Here is a 21694-nt window from a genome sequence, read left to right as displayed (position 1 = left end):
AGAGAGGGACATCATGCTGGGTAGAGTAGAGGGACAGCGCAGGAGGGGAAGACCCTCTATGAGGTGGATTGATTCAGTGACTGGGGTAATCAGGATGGATGTGCCAGGGGCAATGAGATTGGCACAGGATAGATCATAGTTTAGGGCTGTTGTACATAGGGTCGGTATGAGTCGCAAAAGACTCGACGGCACGTAACAACAAACAACAACTCACATCACAATATAGGTAAAGAAGCTTTCTTTAAATTGAAACCCTGAGATGTCAGATTAACCCTATTTTATTATGCATTCATAATCAATGAGGTTGAGATGACTGCACTTCAAACATCAAGCAGGGTATTTGTGGATGGGCTGGCCATGAAGTGCATTATTTTGACCAACATGTCTCTGGCTGGCACGTAACTAAGGGCTCCAACATAACTAAATGTGAATATTAGTGTCTTATGTGTCAGATGGAAAGTCATGGCAAAACCACAGTATTATCTTTGCTATGCCTACATTTGTGTGTTATCCTGAATGAAGTCTGACACTGTTTCTTGAGGATCACTGTATAACCTTGACTCACTTTCACTGACATGGAGATGATGAAATGGATGGAGTTCATAACCATGATGTTAAGGTTAAGTGGGAGATAGTCACAAATAGTACTGTTGAACTGAATTATTTTCTATCTTGAGAAAAAATTTTCTTCAGTTTGGCTTACTGAAACAGAATTTTTCATACCAAAAATCAGACCAGGTAGTTCAATACTTTTCAATTTATCAGTTGATTATTGCCTACATAGAGAATGGTACAAAGTAACCCAGTTGACCAAATAAGGAATTACAATTTTATGGGTAGCAGGTGTTAGATATTGTGAGGGCTGCATGTTTTTACTTAATGTTAGCCTTTCATAGATCTACACACATACAGTGAGGGTTTGACCTGAAGGTACAATGTATGTGAATAAAGAAAGGAGGCTTAAAGGAAACAGAAATGAATGAGACTTCAGAGAACAAAACAGGAAAATCCTACAATTGAGGAGAAAGTAAGTTTGTATGAAAGAGAAAAAATACCCCAAAATAACATCGTGAACAAAGGAAAACAAATTCTTGTCTTGCCTGGTTAGATATTTCAGAAGTAAGCATTACGATTACACTAAAGCTTAAATAAAATTATAGAGTATTTGGTAACCTAAGGTATTTCTCATGATAATTTTCTTAGCATTATATCAAGGATGAATTATGTCAAAATTATAGGAGAGAGGCAAAAGGCGAATGCCTAATGGGATCCTTGGATTATCGGAACCAGCACGTATGTTAATTAGATCACTGAAACGAGCGGCACTGTTGAATCCAGCTGGGACCGTCCTCGTAACCAGTGCTAACTGCCTTCAGAGAAAATGTTTAAAATGGAATAACTGCACAAGTATTGTTATGATCTAAACATTCAAACTGAAATCTAAAAATAAGATCTTTTACAGAAATGAAAAGTGAAGGTCATCTCATTTAGAGTTTGGGACTTTTTTTCTCCTCTAAAGCAATAAAGTTAAAAATAACCAAACTTCTGGATATTTACAACAAGCATGAACACTCAGCTTGCTTTTGGGTGCTGCCGAGTTGATGGAGAACTCCTGGAAATCTCAAGGAGCACAGGAGAGCTATTCCAGATGGATTCTTGAACGGACATCTTTATGAATTAGATCAGCAAGTCTTTTCTCCTGTGAAAATTGTATGGGCTTCAACGTGCAACTTTTCAGTTAGCAGTTGAGTACTTGCCTCCTTTGCCACCATGTTTACTTGAGTCTTACCTGACTTTGTTGTTAGGTAGCTCCGAGGTGTCGGCAGCTCATAGCACCTCTATGAGCAGCAGAGGAAACCCCTGCCTTCAGCGCAGTCGCTGCGTGCTCAGGCCATTGTTCCATCACCGTCTCCCTCGGGATCTCCTTCTGTTTCACGGTCCCCACTACTTTTTCCAGCGTGATGTTTTTGGTTTTGTTTCCCTCAAGGACTGCTGTCTCCTGATAGCGTGTGGTGTGTTCGGATGAGATGAGGTTTCCCATCCTTATTTAGAGGAGTGCTTTAGTTGCACTCCCTCCAAGATAGAATTATTTTCGCTTTTTACAGTCCTAGGAATATTAAATACTCTTCACCAATACCTCAATCCAAAGCACTGAGTCTTCTATTTTCCTTATTTATTGTTCAACTTTCCAAAACAAACAATGCAACTGGGGTAGGGGAGAAATGCCTTGGTCTAGGGCATCTTAGACTTTAAAGTGACATTCTTGCCTTTTTAAAAATTTTTATTTATTTATTTAAAGTGTTTACCGTCAAATTGGATCTGACTGGTACAGGAGACGATTGTCCCTCCTTCTTCAGCAGAGCATCTGGTGGATTTGAACGACGCACCTCTGGGATTGCAGTGCAGTTTCCTGCCACTAGGCCACCAGTGCTCGCCACATTCTTGCTTTTTTAACGCTTAAAGAGGTCCTTGATAGCAAGTCTGTCAAGTGCAACGGTCATTAGATTCTTTAACTATTGCTACAATGTTTGTTGATTGTGGATGCATAATAAGATGGTTTGTTTTGTTTGTTGTGGTTGTGATGTTTGTTGATTGTGGATGAACAGTAAGATAAACGATTTGACAACTTCAGTCCTTTCTCCATCTACCATGATGCTGCCCACTGGTCCAGTTGTGAGAATTTTTGTTTTCTTGATGTTGGGATGTGATCTGGATGAAGGCAGTAGTCTTTCATTTCCTTCAGTGAGACTTTTAAGCCATATTCTCTTTCTGCCAAGTAAGGATTGTCATCTGCATAGTGCAGGTTGTCTATTTTAGCCTTCCTCCAACTCTGGAGGATTTGAATTAGCCACATGGTTCTTCATTATAATCCAACTTCTTGAATTATTTACTCATCATTTATGTTGAATACATATGATAAAGGATACAACCCTGTCACAAAACTTTCCTACTTTTAAATAATACAGTTTTCCTTTATTCTATTTGCACAATTGCATTTGCTTTATGTAGAGGTTTTTCAGTTCTGCATAGAGCAATTAAACATTCATGGATTCCCAGTCTTTTCAGTGTTATCCACAATTTATTATTATCCACGTAAAATTCATGTACATAGTCAACAAAACACAGGTGAACATCTCACTGATACTCAGCTGAGGACTATCTGGCATCATTAATATCTCTCGTTTCACACATCATTGCTGAGACTTACTTGTTGATATTTTGTACGTTGTTTGTATAAGCAACTCATAGTTGACTGTCTAGCGGTTTTCAGAGGCAGTTAATCACACTGAAGGAGACTGCCTATTTTCCTCCCCAGAGCAGCTGATACAGTCAAACCAAGTGTCATCAGTTTGGCAGTACAACTGCTTACCACTAAATAATCAGATCTCCCTGACACTTAGTTGTTGTTGTTGCTAGGTGCTGTCAAGTTGAATATGACCCACAAGGACTGTATGAGCAGATCTGAGCCCTATCCTACGCTGTGCCGTCCTTACAGATCCTGGCACACTATAGCCCATTGTGGCAGCCACCGTGTCAATGTACTTGGTTGAAGGTCTTCCTCTCCTTCTCTGAACCTTTGCCTTTCCAAGTGTCGTATCTTTATCCAAGGAATACTCTCTCCTAGAAACATACCTGCAGTACATGACGTGAAGTTTTGTCATCTTTGTCTCCAAATAACACTCAGGCTATACTTTATCGAAGATGTATTTGCTTGTTCTTTTGGCTGTCCAAAATATGTTCAGTGCTCTTCTCCAACACCACAGCTCTAAGGCATCAATTCTTCTTCTATGATTCTTATTCATTGCCCAGCTCTCAGATGCATAGCAAGTGATCAGAAAGACTATGGCCTGCATGAGATGGACCTTTCTTCTCAAACTGACAGCATTGCTCCTCAATAATTTGGAGAGGTCTCTGACTGCAGACTTTGCCAGTGCAAGATATCTCCTGATTTCCTGATGCTGGTACCAAAGGTAATTGATAGTGGATCAAGTAAGATGAAATTGTTGACAGTTTCAATCTTTTCTCCATCTATCATGATATTGCCTATTGATTCAGTGATAAGAATTTTTGTTTCCTTGATGTTGAGATGGAATCCATACTGAAAGCTATATTCATTGATTTTCTGCAACAAGTACTTCAAGTCTTTCTCAGTTGAAGATTCTACCTATTTATCTATCATCTATCTATCTATCATGTGTGTCTCGTTCATTTGAATTTACATTGGCTAATGAGGAATTAATTATAAGACACCCATTTTCATTTCAACATTGATTTCCTTTTAAGGAAAAATTAAAAAATGAAAAAACAAAAAAAATCTTAATAAAAAAATCTCTTTTACCTAGACTAGTTAATTACTGATTTAAAGGTGTTGGTTTATATTATTTTTTAAAAGTGAATGCTTAAAGGTTTATTTCTGCCAATGAGGGGAAAATGGAATATTTATACATATTCTACAATTATATTTTTTCACTGAAGAAAAAAAATCCAAACCTGCATTTCTTATTTCATACATGTGCCTACAGATAAGTGTTTGGAGCTATGCACTGAAATATATATTTAGTCAGGTCAGATATTTTTAATAAATGCAGGTATATATATATACATACATACTTAAATACATACATACATATGAGTACTCATACACACAAACCCACTGATAACATATACTGGATTCAAAGGCACAGTGATTTGCACAGGTCGTGTGTAGAGTTTTAGAATAGAAAAGTTAAATATATAGAATTAGTCATCATACCTGATCCCTGAAAATACTTAGGAGCTAAAAATATCATAAAATTATTTCTAAACAGATGTTTAACCTATAATTCCTAATTTAACCTACAAAACTTTGCACCAGAAAAAAACCCCGACTATAATATATTTAATATTTGATAAGAAGAGTAAAAAGAAATAGATAGATAGATAGATAGAGAAAAAAGCAAGCTTGATAGATGAAGAAATATACCTTTTGTATTATGAAAAATAAAAAGGGGAGAAAAATAAACGTGCTATAAAACAAAAACCAACCCACATTGCATTTGCTGAGACTGCAACGAGACATCATTAAGTGCTTGTAAGTGTATTCCCTGACCAGGTCTTAAATCCAGCCTTTTACTCCACTGTGTGATTAAGAATTGGCAACTTATAAAATTAAAGCTTATAAATTTATTAACCAATATTTTCCAAAGCTCAAAGCAGTGAGTTAGAACTCTGTTAGACATGTATTTCTGGTTCTCTCCAAAGAGCAGATGTTTTTTCTCTTTTAAATATATCTTTTAATTGGCTGTTTAAGGGTAATGAGGCCATGCAGCCTGACCTGCTGAGTTAGCAAGGAAGTGCAGCTGGTCTTTCTCCTGCAGAAAAACAGTGGTGCCTGCAGAGGTGTGGAGAGGGATAGAGGCTTCAGAAGGCTGCCTCCTCTCCCAGAATTCTACTCATCTCATATACAATTTTGACATTAATCTAGCATTTTTTATCTAAAGGATAAAACTTTTGGAAATGAAGAGTAAAGACAAATCTTTAATAGCAACAAATTCCTTGCTTTCCCTCATTACACTAATTATGCGTCTTTGATGCTAGCTGAACAATTTACTCTAGTGACTTCCACACGTCTCTCTCCCTCTACCCAAAGCTAGCAAGCCTCTTTTCAGTCCTAAATTACAAAATAAGTGTGTCTCATTTTAATTAGGAGATTAAGGGATCTAAGATTCATTTCTAAATGTCCCTCTTGTCCGTGCAAACTTTGCTTTTATTACTGTTCCCTTCTTTTTTATCCTGAAGGAAAACAAGTAAATAAAATCACACAACTATGAAGAATGGCCACTGGATCAGAGCTGTTTCTTTAATAGGTGTTAGTTGTAATATTTTGTCTTGGCATGTTCTGTTGTCTACTATTCTCTGTCTCCTAAGGCAGCACAACAGAATAGATTTTATATTATTTACTAAATTTAATTCAATTAAAAAATGTCTATTATCTCCTAATTTAATTTACAATTGATGCATTTTCTAAACTTGCATAATGTAATATTGTTGTTGGGTACCTTTGAGTTGCAGCCAACCCATAACTTACCCTCCAGTGGGTTTTCAGAGGCAGTAAATTGCATGGGAGGAGACTGCCCATCCTTCCCCCGAGGAGTAGCTAGTGGATTTGAACTATGTGCCTTTGGGATTTCAGTGCATCTTCTTACCCAGAGGCAACCAGAACTCCTATATAAACAGAGCTCTGTTGGCTAGCTCTTCGAGAATTGCACTGTCAATGCAAAGACTCTCTCTCTCCAGCCAGTTAAGGCAACCAGCAGTCACAAGGAAGAGAAATGGGGTTTTACTGTGCAACTTACAGCCTTGAAAACTCACTGGAAGGTCGATTATCAGTGAGAATAAACTAGACCGCAATGTGAGAGAGACAAAATATGTCCTCAGATATTATTCCAGATTCATCAGCTACTATACTTTTTCTAGAGGACAGATTATCATATCAAACTCATGCAATCAGAATTTTTCCATAGTCTAAATCCTAGGGACATCATGTTTGGCAGAGTGGAAGGGCAACGAAGGAGAGGAAGACCTTTGGTGAGATGGATCGATTCCGTGACTGGAATGGTGGGAATGGGTGTATTTGAGAAGGCGAGGTTGGCACAGGATTGAACAGCGTTTAGAGCTCTTGTACATAGGGTCGCTATGAGTTGAAAGCAACTCAACGGCACAAAACAACAACATGCAATCCTAGTAATAGATCCATTGATATGTTAACATATACATTACCTGATATGTTTGACAGTAAGTAGCACCTGCATCTTCCTGTTTTGTTGTGTTTTATATTATGTTACTGCGTGCTGTCTAATCAAGTCCTACTTATAGCAACCCAATGTGATAGAATAAAACAGTCCTATAGGAGTTCCTTGTTTGTAATCTTTGGGGAGGTAGATTAGCAGGCTTTTCTCCTACAGAGCCAGTGGATTTAGTTAACTATCCACCTTTATGTTAACAGTCATTGTGCTGGTATTTGAGAACTTACTAATACTTGAGAGCTATCATTTTCATCTTAACTCCATCATAGAATTAGTTATATTTTGTGACTAACTGAACTTGGAAATTGTGTTCTGTTTCTTCTAACAATGCCGCACACAAAGCAAACATTTGCTACATATGTAGTCAATCCATTAATGTGCCATTTAATGTTCCTTAATGACTAGCTTGGTTCTTTGTAGACCCTCAGTCACTCATTGCCATCCAGTAAAAGTGGACTCTCCAGCGGATGTGTGAAGGTTCTCACCTGTTTACTGAGAAGCAGGTGGTAGATTCAAACCCGCAGAGAGAAGGTACCTGTGAGTTAGTGGTGCAGCTGCTAAAGGACAACTAGTTTTGGTAGACACGCTCTGTGTATGTTGACCTTTAACTCAGAGTATTTGTAGTACCAGGCTTAAAACGTTGCTTACTTTCTGTATAAGACAATAGCATAGCTGGGGCTACATTGCTTTTGAAGTTTGCAATGGACTGAACATATTTTTAAATGTTTTATGTCATTCTCCACATTATTTTTTTAATATTTTAATTTCTTTTTCATTTCAATGAACATCTACAGAGATTTTGGAATTCCATTCATTCATTGTTGCACCCTTCTCCCCGCCCACCCCCCCCCCCCCGTTTGCTCCTCTCCTTGAAAAGCAAAAGAAAAACTCCCTCATTGGTACACAATCCCCCCACCGCATCTCCCCCAGTCCCACCCCCAACCCCAAATATTTCCACTCTGCAACCCTCATTGCGTACTCCTACAATAAACATAATGCCCTAAAATATAATACTTTTAAACTATTCTCTCCCCCATAGACTTCAATGCCATAACCATATTTCATCCAGTTTTTCTCAGCCTTACCCCCACCCCGATGCCAGCCTCATTCTACAACAGTGGCACCATATAGCATTTGTCCCTTTGTGACTGAGATACCTCACTCAGCATAATGTCCTCCAGGATCACCCATTTTGAATAATATTGCATGAGTTCCTTGTTTTTCAATGCAGCATAGTATTTCATTGTGCAATATACCACAGCTTCTCTACCCATTCGTTTGTTGATGGGCATTTAGGTTGTTTCCAACTCCTTGCTATTGTAAACAAAGCCGTGATAAACATGGGTGTGCATATATCTACTTGGATGTAATTTATGGTCTCTTTAGGGTATATTCCCAGTAGTGGAATTGCTGGGTCAAATGGTATCTCTATTTGCAACTTTTTGAGAAAGTGACACATCGCTTTCCACAGTGGTTGCACCATTTTACACTCCCAGCAACAGTGAATAAGGGTTCCAGTCTCTCCACAACCTCGCCAGGCATTTGTTGCTTGTCCACATTATTTTTATTATGTGTGTGTGTGTGTGTGTGTGTGTGTGTGTGTGTGTGTACTGTCAAATCACATCTGTCTGGTACGGGAGAAGATTACCTCTCCTTCTCCAGCAGAACATCTGGTGGATTCAAACCATATACCTCTGAGATTGCTGTGAAGCTTCTTGCCACTAGGTCACCAGAGCTTCCACACTATTTTGAATAATATTTATAATTTCTGAAATGTATTGGGTGCTTAACTAAATGTCAGGAATGGTGCTAAGCTTAAAATACGTATAATCACAAGCTGCATTATAATCGCGAAGGCACATAGTTTGAGGCTGCCAGCAGCTCACGGCAGAGGGATGGACAATCTCCTCCCAAGCGATTCATTGCCTCTGAAAATCTACTGGACGGTCAACTATGGGTCGTTTCCAACTTGATGGTACACGATAAGAACAGTAACGACAATCCAGAGAGGTAATATTTTCTTTGTATTTAACAGATAAAGAATTTTAATGACTAAATGCTGGAGAAGAGATTAATCATTTCTATCTGCTTCGAAATTCCAAGCTCTTAACTAGCACACTCTATTGTCTTTCTATATATTACACTCTAAGCGTGTTTTTATTTTTCCTGACACAAAATAAATGTGACTGTCCTTTGTAAGACATTCATTCAAGCACCATAAGTTGCCCTTTCCCTGATAATGGCATGATTCAGAACTTTTAATAATGATTATAATTAAGCAATGGTATCATTGCCCCTCTGTTTTATGAGATAATAATCCAATTCCTGAATGGTTAAACTAGAAGGCCAAAGGCAGAACACTTCATCACAGCAAAGGAATCAGATTACTGCTGAGCAAAACAGAGAGCCTTATATTATTACTATATACTGCGTGTTTGCGGGATAATAGCCCTCTATTCAACATGTTTTAAAATGTTATATTGTCAAGGTTAAAAAGCAAAAGGAAGGATGCTGATTCTATTGGTTATATCTGCTAATGGCCCAGTGAGTAATGAAGAAAAAAAGATTAATTCTCTGAAATAAGGCATGAGACTTTGAATAAAGATAGTTTAGACTTTTCTTGTCAACTATTTCTCTTCAGTTATTTAATTTCACTAAAATTCTGTTTCCATATTTTAAAGTGACAGCCCCCTTATTCTAATAGCCAATGATTAGTTAAAAGTGTATGTAATTTCACCAGCTCACATTTCTCTTAGATATGAACAAGTGAAGATTGTAATGATGCGTGTTAGGACATTGTAAGTTACCTTTTACTGTACTGAGGTGTGGCTTCATGTATCTTATTTCCTCCCCCCAATTTATAAATTCCCTTATAGATACTGTCCAAAGAATCTGAATCACATAAAGCATGACTTGCATTTTATACATTCAAAAGAATTACTCTAAAATTATTATCATATATTTAACCACCTTTTAATGAATTATATTAAAATTATACTGTGATGTTTAAGGTGGCGTACCAATTTGGCTGTTTATAACTCTCTGCCTTGACTGTTATGATGATGTACCTCTTCCTTGATAATGTCTAATATGATGTAATCACTACACTGATGAGATTGACTGTAACTGTCCAATTTGTTGAAAAGGAGTGTCTTTAAGCATGAAACCTGAATTGAAAGTTTTATAAGACTATCTGGCAAAGATTTTTGCTTTATGCATGATTTTGATCTTGTATCTGGCTACTCACCATCTGACCTATAGTTTTTGGACTTCAGCTAATAATTGCCAAATTATCTACCAACCTAGATTTCTGAAGCTAGTAACTTTCTGTGGTATTAACTTAAAGGTTAACTTTCTACAGCCATTACAGTTATCCCCTCTGGTCTCCAGCTACCTTAACTACAGGCACATGATCTTATAAATCAGCACAGTCTTGAAAATCATCAACAGCTGTGGGACTAGGAGAAGAGAAAGAGTACTTCACACCCTGAGCAGCAAGATTTGAGGTGAGCAAGACTTGTGGTGGCAAAATCTGAGGGAGACTGGAGTAAGAAGCTGGTTAGAGTAACACCCTGGTGATAGTGGTGACTATTGTAGAGAAACTGTGGAAAGGTGTGAGGTGTGCCCAGAAGCTTTTTGTATTTGTGCTGGTCACAGTTAAAGGTTTTTGGGGTTCTTGTTGGCTGCTTGAAGGAGAAGCTGACTTGTATGGCAGCTCTGAGTCAAATGTTGATGGATGATTTGGATTTGACTACTGAACTGAAGGGAAAGCCTGGACTAATTCAGAAGTTATGCCTTGGAACTTGGGCTGAAACCTGGGCACATATTGTATGATATTCTCCCCCACTCTGCTACTTATTTCCTTAATAAGCACCATTTTCAGTACCACAACTGTGAGTCTATGAGTCAGCAACAAAGAAACGAACCTCTTGCTGTTGGTGTGGTTCTAGAGGCAACATGGGGCAATTGGGGTCTTTAACTGCTTTTTACTCTGAGGCAGTGAGGGGCTGTGCTATTCTTACTCCGTCTGGCCATTTAAGAGAGATGCTTATAGCCCTCTGCCTCCAAGTCCCTTTTCTCCCTCTTTAGACACCTACCATTGAACTTGCTAAATTTACCAAGCACTTGTAGCTTTGTGTATCAGAAGAAGACTTTATTCTGTCATGTAACCTCATGAAACTGGGACTTGCTAGCCTCTACAAGATTAGTATCCATTTGCTTGGGATGAATCTCTCTCTCTCTCTCTTCTTTGTCTCTGTCTCTCTCTCTCTCTCTGTCTCTGTCTCTCTCTCTCTCTCTCTCTCTATATATATATATATATAGAATTTACTGACATACGCTAGAGCCAAATAAAATCAAATCAGCGACTATTTTGCAAGTGCATATAGTCTCAATGTTTTATAATTAATATAGTTTTATTAATGAAAACAGCTTCTTTTCTCTATTATGTATCTTTATCTCAAAGTACCACCCATAACAAATACAATCATTTTATAAGTGTCTTGTATAAACATCCAACTTTTTAGAATGGTAAATCTATCTTTTTTATGAAGAAGGCCCCATGTACTGAAACTGTGAATTAAAGGTTAAATTCAAACACAATTTTAAAAGGTTTCATTGGCAGGTACAGGTACCTATTGCTTATCCTTTTCTATGTCTGTTTAAAGGCAAAATTTAAAATATTTCCTTTCTGGCTCTGTAAAAACCAGAACCCAAACTGGTTAGTGCCAAATAGAAGCCTAAATTTCCATATCATTTTACTTTTTTCTTGTCCTCTTCGTATTAAATAGAATTCTCTTCAAATAAAACCTTTTTTTAAGCTCAAAATTATCAACTTCCCTTCAATTTTGCACATACAGCTTTTTCCTCTCTTACACAGCCTTCCCATTATGGCAGCCATTCAGGGGATTGCTTAACTTGTTTTTTTTTAATTCTTTTGAAGATGGAAAATCACTCAAAGTTTTAGATACGATTTTTTGGTATAAATCAGCAAATTATTGCTGTTGTTAGGTACACCAAATTCAACCCCACCTGGAAGAGTAGAATTGTTCAAAAGGGTTTTGTGCAGATCACTAGATATTTCTTCTCTCTAGCCACTGGGTGAGTTAAATTACCAACTTTTGGCTAAGTAGCCATTTTTGCACTGCTGTTGTTTATAGTTGCCATTAAGTACAATATGATTCGTAGAGAGGCCATGAATGACAGACGTGAGCCCTGTTCTGTCCTGTGTCATCCTCATCATCTTTGATAAACTTGAGGCCATTGCTGCAGCTGCTGCATCAATCCATCTCATTCAGGGTCTTCCTCTTCTTTGCCATCCCTCCACTGTTCCAAGTACAATGTCTCTTTCCAAACAATATGCTCAAGGTATCTCTATCTCCAAGGAGCACTCTGGCTGCACTTTCTCCAACATGAAGGTTCTACAAATAAGTGAAGAAACTTGGATTATTATGGTCCTAAAAGGTTTGGGTTGGTTTTTTGGTTGTTTATGTTTAAAGCATGCCATTTCTCCTACTTTACGTTCTTCATGAATGGTATTTCTTTTTAAAATTTTACTCTGATTTTTTTACAAAGTTTGAATACATTGTTTTTCACACACACAAAAAAATCCTTCCCATTATGGATGATATTCTTGATATCCTCCCACAGCTCTTCTGGTCTCCATTCATTAGTGTTCAAGGCCCCAAACCTATTCCTGAGTTGGTAATTCAGAAGAGATAGACTCAAGATCAATTTTTTATTCCTGTGGATATGATTTAACCTTCTTTAGCTTTAATTTGAGCATGAATATAAGTAGTTGATGGTCTGTTCCACAATCAGCACTTGACTTAGTTTTCATTGCTTATATTGAACTTCTCCAATGATTCCTTCTACAGATGTAATTGATCTGATTCCTATGCATCCCATCAGGTAAAATCCATGTGTATTGCCTATATTCATGTTTCTTATAAGAGGTACTGATTGTACAGAATTCAACCGTTCTATCCCCAGCCTCATTTCTGTCACCAAGTCCATATGTTCTGACTACTGATGCTTCTTCCTGATTCCCAACTTTTTCATTCCAGTCACCCATTATTATTGATGCACCTTGGTTACATGTTTGATTTTTTTTTAATTTAGGTTGTTTATTTTTCATTTCAATGAACATCTACAGAGATTTTGGGATTCCATTCATTCATTGTTGCACCCTTCTCCCCGCACAAACCCCTCCCCCCCCCCCCCCCCCATTTGCTCCTCTAGTTGGTAAAAAGAATCTGTTTCTACCTCTTTGGCTTTGGTTGTTGCTGCATAAATTTGAATGATAGTGGTATTAACAAATCTTTCTTGTATGCTTATGGATATTATCCTATCACTCACAATGTTGTATTTCAAAATCGATCTAACAATGTCCTTTTTAGCTATGAAAGTGACCCCATTTTTTCCTCGCCTTTTCATATCCAGCATAGTAGACCATCTGATCGTCTGGTTTAAAATGTGCCATGCCAATCCATCTCATTTCACTAATACCTAAGCTCGACATCAAGAAGACAAAGATTCTCACCACTGGGCCAATTGGCAGCACCATGATAGATAATGAGATCGAGGTTGTTAACCATTATGGCTTGCTCGGATCCACAATCAACACTCTTAACAGCAGCAGTCAGGATATTAAAAGGCAAACTGCATTGGGAAAATCTGCTGTCAGTGACCTCTCCAGAGAGCTGAAAAGCAACTGTCAGTCCAGAGACCAAGGTGTGCCTAATCTAGGCCATGGACTACACAATTACTTGTTATGCTTCAGAAAGCTGGAAGATGACTAAGGATGACAGAAGAAGAATCTATGCCTTCGAATTGTGGTGCTGCAGAAGAGTCTTGAAGATGCCGTGGACTGTCAAAAAAGACAAATAGGTCTTTCTTGAAGATGGTGAAATAAAATCTCCTTGGAGTCTAGGATTTTGAAGCTCCATCTCACATACTTTTGACACATAGCCAGGGGAGACTGGTCCTTGGAGAAGGACATGATGCTCAGAAGGGTGGAGGGACAGCACAGCAGAGGAAGTCCTTGGATGAAATAGATTGAAATAGTAACTGGGGCAATAGGGATGGGTGTGTCAGAATTAGTGAGATTGGCTCAGGACAGGGCAGGGTTTAGAGCTGCTGGACATAGGGTCACTATGGGTCTCAGGCAACTTGACAGCACATAACAACATTTCTTCAATAATTGCTCTTTCTAGACATATTCCTGTATGATACACTTAGTCACTTAAAAACTGTTATGAAGGATTTTTTATGCTTTAACAAAATTGCTCTTTTCTAAAGCCTTGGAATAACTATTATAATTAAATATCTAGAGTGCTCTAGAATGCTGTTGTTGTGTACTGTTGAGTTGCAACCGACTGATAGTTGACTTTCTATAGGTTTTCAGAAACAATTAATCAAATGGAAGAAGAATTCCATATTTGTCTCTAGGAGCAGCTGGTGAATTTGCTCCACATTGTCAGCGCAACTCCTTCCCACTAAGTCATCAGAACACCCTACATGTTCTAGCACTAAGATATAAAATAAACACACACATACAGTTGTGCACAGACACACCCAAAGCCCACCCTCTTCCCTCTTTATGGTGAATATTACTATGAAAGTTAAAGCTGAAAGGGAGATGCAACTAATTCAGGTTCCAGTTGGAAAAAGTGGCCAGTTGCCTTTTATTCCTACAATACTTTATTCTTGCCAGTAATTGAGTTGAAGATTCTATAATCTTTATATTCTTGTAGATTTGCCTCTCTGTTTCTGTTTTCTTATCTATTTATATTTCTTCTATGTTTATATCCACAGGGTTTGGCATAGAGTAAGTGCTCAGAGTTTGTTTATTTGAATTGAATTTAGAGACACATTGAAGCCAGTATTTTTCTTTGGTTGGGTTTTAATTAGTTCCCAAAGAAACTATTATGTTAGCCCAGCTAAATACCTATTAGTATGTTCTATATAAAATGGAATAACCTCGAGGAGCCAGTTTTACTCTCATTTAATGAACTTTATTACTTTTTTAGTGTTTAGTGGCAATGTGTTAGGATCAAAAGATCCCATTTGATTGCAGTGTTTTGATTGCCAACTATTCCAACAAACTAAAATAAAGCCATAAATATGTACAAAAGTATATGCAGTGAAATTGCCTTACATATTTGAAGTGGTGGTAAGTAAACATTTATTTTTTAATCTGGCAAATTCAGATATTGTGATTTCTAATGGCAACAGAAATTTAATAGCAACTATAAAGCAATGTATATATACTTTAAGCTTTTGCTTATAGTTCTATCCAATTAAAGAAAATCTCCAGTAGCGTAAAAATAACAAAACTTCTTCTAGTAAATTGTTGTTCTCACATTTTAATATAAATGTGTAATATTCTTTCAATAAAATGAAGTGCCAGTGCCCTATTAGGTCTTTCTCTACACATGCATGTTCTTCAGACCTCTGTTGGGGAAATTCTGCATGTACTTTGCTCATGAGCATTTTCGTGTTGCTACTTTTTTCTGGCAGCCTAAATGTGGACGATGCATCACTATATCTGTTTACGATTTATTGCTAGGTGTGCTACCTTCAATCTTAATTCATCCGTTACTTTATCCTCCATGTATTAAGTAGAAATCTTTAAACTGAATCTAAGGGAAATCTCACTTCAACAAGCTTAAGGAAAAAAGAGTGGTCCTGGGGGTGTTGACGTGGCTTGTAGGACGGCAGGAAATTCAAGGCTAGCCGCAGGACTCATGGAACTAAGAACTAGAGATTCTAATGCAATGGCTAGTGTATGAGTATGCTTCACGTCTCTCTCCTTCCTCTTCTTGTACCATCCTCTGTCTTATTCTTTTCTTTCCTTCCTTCCACTCTATTCTCCGCTATTATACTCCCTCATTCTCTTACCTCCAGATGATTACTTTTTCTTTACTTTGAAAAGTCAATTTTATCCTTAATCTTGAATAAATGTCATGACTAATTTCAACATTTATGAATCCTTGGAAAGAGACCTCATACTTGGAAAGGAGGGGGCTCAGAGAAAGACAGGAAAATCCTCAACAGGATGGATTGACAAAGTGATTGCAGCAATAGGTTCAAGTATGTCAAAGAGGATAAGGATTCTAAGAGAGGGTTCAGATTTGTTGTTCACAGGGTCACTATGAGTCATACTTGACTCGTTGACACTTAACAGATAACAACAAATTCAACATTGATCTATTTTTCAAGTATAAGACAAAATTTTATATTTAAAATAACCAATTGGCAAATGTGTGGAATTTGCCAATTTTATCTGTAAAGGGTCATACAGTAAATATTTTAGTCTTTATAGGCTGTGTAGCCAAAGTTGCAATGACTTTGTTGCGCCATTTTAACAATAACAACAAAGAGTATCTATAGACTTGAGAATATAATCGAGCATAGTTGTATTCTACTTTAGTCTTTATTTACAAAACAGATCGTGTTGGATTTGATACTCATGCTGCAGCTTGCTAATTCTTGGTTTTAGATAAATGTTCTTACCAAATGCTTTCACCCTCCACGACCATAAACTAAACTATTGGAGGTGGTTTTTCAGTTACTGTGGCTGGATATGGTTGAAAAACACAAAGGCTGGAGGTTACCTGAGGAATACAAAGGCTGGAGGTTACTTGAGGAGCACAAAGGATCCATGCAATTCCTGCCAGAGCAAATGCCCATAAACTTTTAATCCTTTGTCGTTACCTAGACCACATGTAGCTATAAGCCTTTATTTTGTTCTCATTTGAAGTGATAGGAATAATTTTGTTTTAAAGTGCCAAATAGCAAGAGAATGGTATATTTAGCAAGGACGTCAGTTTAATGAGTAAGGTGCTCCTGATCCAAGCCATGGTATTTTCAATATCCAGGATCCTTCTGACATTAGTAATGACATCTAGTGCTATGGCCTCTTCGAAATCCAGGTTGAACTTCTGGCAGTTCTCTGTTTATGTACTGTTCAACCTGGGTTTTAAAATTATCTTCAACAGTACTTTGGTTGCATGTAGTATTATATTATTTGAATAAAATTAAAACTTATCCTCAAAACCCAAAATATGACCTTGATTCTATCTTACCTGAATTTAAAAATATCTCCATTATTTCAGACATTGAATAATAATAATAATAATAATAATAATAACCCACAGCTAAGTTATGGGATGACATCAAAGATATAATTCATGAAAAGAGCGGAAGGTTATTACAAAGACAGCAGAGACAAAAAATATGAAAATGGTTTATAGAAGAACCTCTGAAATTTTCACAAGATTCTCGAGAAGTCAAAACAAAGGGGGAAAACATGCAGATAAAAAAGAAAACAAAGAAAATTATTGTAACAGAATGTACAACGAGTTAGAGCTGAAAAATGAAAAGGAAGAATTCGCTCAGCATTCCTCAAGTTGAAAGGACCATGGTGGAGAAATTCAAGCCTCAAGTTGCAATACTGAGAGACGATATGCCAAAACATTGAATGATCTGGATAACATAAAAAAAAATAAAGATCACACAGAGTTACTATATAAAAAATAATTAGTTGAGACTGAAAAATTTCATTTTGTGGCATATGGACAATAATCAATGGTAGTGAAACTAACACTGCACTAAAATATTAGCAAAAAGTAAGTTCTCAGGAATTGGTAGGATACCAATTTACATATTTCAGCTAACATGCTCCCCAGGGAGGTTGGAGTACAGCTACTTGGATGACTGGGAGAGATCCATATTTCCCCTTCCCAAGAAAGGTGACACAACAGAATGGACAGTAGGGATAGAATTAAAAAAAATTCAGAATCATTGTTGTTGAGTTAGAACCAACCCATCATCGAGCCTCTAGGGGATTTTGGTAGGCTCTTAAATTGCAAGGGAAGACATCACCCATCTCTCTTCTGAGGCACCACTGATAGATTTGAACTGCCGAGGAGACACTGCCTTTGATTTAGCTGCACAACTCCTTATGGATTAGGCCTCCAGAGCTCCCTAGAGATAGAGCCTTGTTGTTATGTGCCCTTGAAATGGAATCAACTCATAGCTAGACTTCCAGTTGATTTTCAGAGACAATAAATCTCATGGGAAGGTTGCTATGGAAAGCACGACTTGAATGTGGATGACCGACCATGCAGATGAGTGGGAATGAAAATGAGGTGTTTGGGCTTATCCACAAAGGGATTGGCTATCTACCATTCCACAAGGGAGCTGTGTAGTCGTAACAATCTCCTAGAGGATTGGCTAGTCTCACAACAAATTGAACAGCTCTAACCGCAGAGATGGGATCTTCCCCTGTGAGTGAAAAGGAAAGAGACTTTTACTATGGTGAAAAATAAGCAGAAAAACGTAGAATACAATTTGAGACAGCAGCAACAGCTATGACTAAACTAGAGACTCGACATGAGGTGGTGATATAAGATGAGACCTTGAGAGGAAAGCCAATATTATTAGGACTGAGAACTTTGTTGGACAATTGGGGTGAGGAGAAGCCAATATTGGCAGAACTGAGAACTTGTGTCTGTTATATAAAGTTCATGAGGATATGTAGAAGCTTCCTATTGTTTTGATTGACTACTGCTATGTGCCATTGAGTCAACTATGACTTGGTGACCCTATGCACAACAGCTCTGAACCCTATGCTATCTTGAGCCAAACCCACTGTCTCCCACACAGCCAGTTACCGTGTTTACATGTTTAAAAGGTGGTATTTCTGTTGTGCTAAAGTGAAATCCATTCCTAAAATACGAAAATAACCATCAGTTTTACAATTAGTGTGTATTTTAAGGTATGATACCTAATAAGCATAGTGATCTTGTCTTCCTGGATTTCTTAAGTTTTCAACAATTATTTAAGAATTGTCTAATTCTTTACAGTATTGCATGATGTCATAATCTCTACTTTCATTTATTTGACACCGTGTTGTTATTGTTATGTGCCATTGAATTGATTACAACCCATAGCAACCTTATGAACAAGGCTGTGAACCTTACCTTATCCTGAGAAAACCTCATTGTTTTCAACACATCTGATCTCAATGACACAATCACTGTGTCAGTCCATCTCATCCAGGGTTTTCCCTTTTTTGTGCTGACCCTTTAATCTTCCAAGTATGATGTCTTTGTCGAAGGGCCTTTCTCTCATGGCAACATGCCCAAAGTATGTGAGACGAAGCTCGAAAATACTTGTCTCTAAGACGCAACTTGGTTTCACACTCTCTAGGACAGATTGATTTGTTCTCTTGTCAGTTCATGCTAAGTTCACTACTCTTCTCCAGCAGCACAACCCAAGGACGTTGTTTCTGCTTCTGTCATCTTCATTCATTGTCCTTCTCTTAAATGCATAGCAGGTACTTAAGGAGACCATGACCTGGATCAGATCGCTGCTCTTTACCACTGGAATAAAATAGCGACTGATCTACAGGGAGGAAAAAAAAATAACTTGTAGTCAATGTGCTGGTCATAAACTTTACATCTACTAAATTGATATTCAGACCATTCTATAATATTACCAAATATCAGAATATATTTACTAAATAGTGGTGTTGGTTGACTCATTGAGCCTTATCTTTATTTATTAATGGCTCATATCATACTATCCACAGCAAAAATAAAAGTTTATAGGACAGAGGACAACTACCCCATAAAATTTCCAAGACTGTCAATCTACAGAAGCAGCCACCGACCTCTTTACCTCCTTGAGTAGCAGGTGTGTTTGGTCCAGGGAATACCAGAGGAATGTCTGTTTTTCATTGTCTATGCAAAGGCATTTGACTGTGTGGATCATACCAAACTATGGCTGACTCTGAGAAGAATGGGAAGGCAGGAGGGGAAGGCCCTCTATGAGGTGGATTGATTCAGTGACTAGGATAATCGGGATGGGAGTGTCAGAGACAGTGCGATTGGCACAGGACAGAGCAGAGTTTAGGGCTGTTGTACATAGGGATGCTATGAGTCGCAAGCGACTCGGCGGCACATAACAACAACCACCACCACAACAACAACTTGTTGGTTAGCATGCGAGCTCCACGCCACCAGGGAAACTCAAACTACATCCTTCATATAAAAAAAAGCAGTAGGTGCCTTTTATTGGGCAATTTTTGCTTAAGTTTACTGTTGCAGGTACCGTGTCAATCCATCTTTTTAGTGTCTTCCTTTATTGACCATTCAGGTTTTTAAACATGAAATCCTATTCTAGGGACAACTTTTCTTGACAACACACTGAAACTATGTGAGATTATGTCTCTCCCTCCTAATTTCTCTAAGGACCACTCTGACCACTCTGGTTTTGCTTCTTCTAATAGAAATCTGTCTGTTCTTTTGACAGTGTATGATATACTCAATATTCTTTACCACCATCATGATTAAAAGGCATTAGTTCTTCCACTTTCTGTGTTCATTGTCCAACTTCCTAATGTATGTAAAAAAATAATTGGAAGTAGCAGCATTGCTTGAGTCAGGTCCACCTTGGTCATTGCATTGACATCTTTCCCTTCAGTCTTTAAAAGAGATCCTCGATTTAAGACTGGTGCAGTAGAACCCATCTTATCATTTCTTGGCTGCTGCTTTTAAAGATGTTGAGTGTTGATCCAAGTAAAATGAAATCCTTGAGTATGGGAAGCCAATACTAAATATTTGTGATAAACTGAATGCTATTTCAAGATGTGGAGGAAGCTGGGTAGAAGTTGGAGTTCATCCTGAGGCACTGAGGCAAGCCTTAAGGGTTTACCAGATTCTTGCATTGTATTTACTGACCCCTCCCTCCTGAGTTAAGCAGGTTTTCAATGGAAAGAGCTTGGCTTCGTTTGCATTGAATTCTCTTTGTGATTTACTTCCTGATAATTTTCAATAAAGATCCAGGGGTCCCCTGTTTATTACAGCTCTCTGTTTTATCTCATTGCTGATTGTGTGTCTCATTATTAATAATTATGAAAATACTTTACCCTTGGTCTGCAACACTTGAGATCACCTTTTCTCCATGTATCGTCATGTTGCTTGTTGGTCCAGTAGTTAGGATTTTGGGTTTTATTGTGTTACTCACTCACTCAACCACTCACTCACTCACTCACTCACTCACTCATTACTGTTGAGTTAAAATAACCTCCAGTGGATTTTCAGAGGGTGTAAGTTTCACAGAAGGAGATTACTTTCTCTCTCAGAGTAACTGGTGGATTGGCATAGCCTGTTGTTGGATTGACTGTCAAGCCTTTACTAGTGCATCAGAACTCTTTTATTCTGCAGGACTAACTCACTCCAAAAGTTTTATGGCTTATTAAAGTCACCCTTCAAAGACAAACTGTCTTTAATCTGCTCTAAATTTTAAATAATTGAGCAAATGCATGGCTTTATAATAAAATATTTGGCTTGTGTTGTTCTGCTTTTTAAAAACCCAGATACAATTTCAGTTTTTTTAAAGCAGAATGACACAAACCAAATATTTTATTAAAAAAAAACCCAAAAAACAAACAAAAACCAGCAAAAAAACCCCAGATACAAACAAACTTGCAGCAGCTGCAACAGCAAGCTCTCAGCACCACTGCTTCAGCCTTGTGGAGGGACTGGAAACTGGAGGTTGTGATTCAACTGAGAAATTCACACATACCAAGCGAGTCTACACTGCATTATTTGCTGTTAAGAAGGAAGAAAGTACATATCACCATATTTAGAAGTGCCATGGCTGACATCATTTTACATTATGATTAATTGCCAGAGCTTCTTTCTTCTTAAGCGAGTTAGAGGCAATAGCTATCCCTTTAATATCTGCACATTGTAGTTTGTTATGTACCATCGAGTCACTTTCGACTCATAGAGACCTTATGCACAACAGCCATAAACTCTGCTCTGTCCTGTGCCAATCACACTGTCTCTGACACTCCCATCCCGATTATCCCAGTCACTGAATCAATCCACCTCATA

Source organism: Elephantulus edwardii, unplaced genomic scaffold (assembly GCF_000299155.1).
Source record: "Elephantulus edwardii isolate Elephantulus edwardi_28Jun2011 unplaced genomic scaffold, EleEdw1.0 scaffold00014, whole genome shotgun sequence".
In the NCBI taxonomy this organism is placed as follows: domain Eukaryota; kingdom Metazoa; phylum Chordata; class Mammalia; order Macroscelidea; family Macroscelididae; genus Elephantulus; species Elephantulus edwardii.
This window is presented reverse-complemented; position numbering follows the sequence as displayed.